Source organism: Leuciscus leuciscus, assembly GCF_965113295.1.
Source record: "Leuciscus leuciscus genome assembly, chromosome: 20".
Taxonomy (NCBI): domain Eukaryota; kingdom Metazoa; phylum Chordata; class Actinopteri; order Cypriniformes; family Leuciscidae; genus Leuciscus; species Leuciscus leuciscus.
The window spans coordinates 15,759,842-15,760,505 of NC_138744.1; positions in this window are offsets into that span (position 1 = coordinate 15,759,842).

Genomic DNA, 664 nt, shown 5'->3' on the forward strand with positions numbered 1-664 from the left:
TCTAAGTGCAGCAGTCTTCATTTAGATATAAACTCAAAACTTCACAAAACAGAATCACAGGAACAAGGATCAGGAACTGAACAACCAACATAAAAATAAGTAGAACTGGCCGAGAACTGAAAGAAACACAGGCCTTAAATAGACAGCAAACGAGAGGGGCTAATGAACTAAACACACTTGAACAGAACTAAACTAATCAGTGACCATGGTGACAAACAGGCTGGGAAACTGAGAGTTAACTGAACTAGTTAACAAACTGAAAACCAACATAGAAACACAGACATGAGCAAAACAGATCAAAAACAAACTCTAAACTTGAACAAACAAACACAAAACGTTACAATTAGCTATGACTTCGTTACAAACTTACCTAACAAAAATATATTTTGTTACCTCTAAAACAAAATACCTCTAAAATAAATTTTAAAACGTCTGGCATGGTAGAGCACTAGGCAGTTAAGAAACATTTAGTCTTGCACTACTACAAGTCTCCCACTAGAGGTACCCAGTGGCTATGTTGAATGTATTTATAGCTTTGCTGAGAGAACAAATATGTGATTAAAAAATTAATTCTAACATAATGTATGGTGATTTGTTTGGAGCTTCATATAATTCCTATAACTTCCTTTTAGTCGCATGTTGTCATGATCTTGAACTGTAGCTA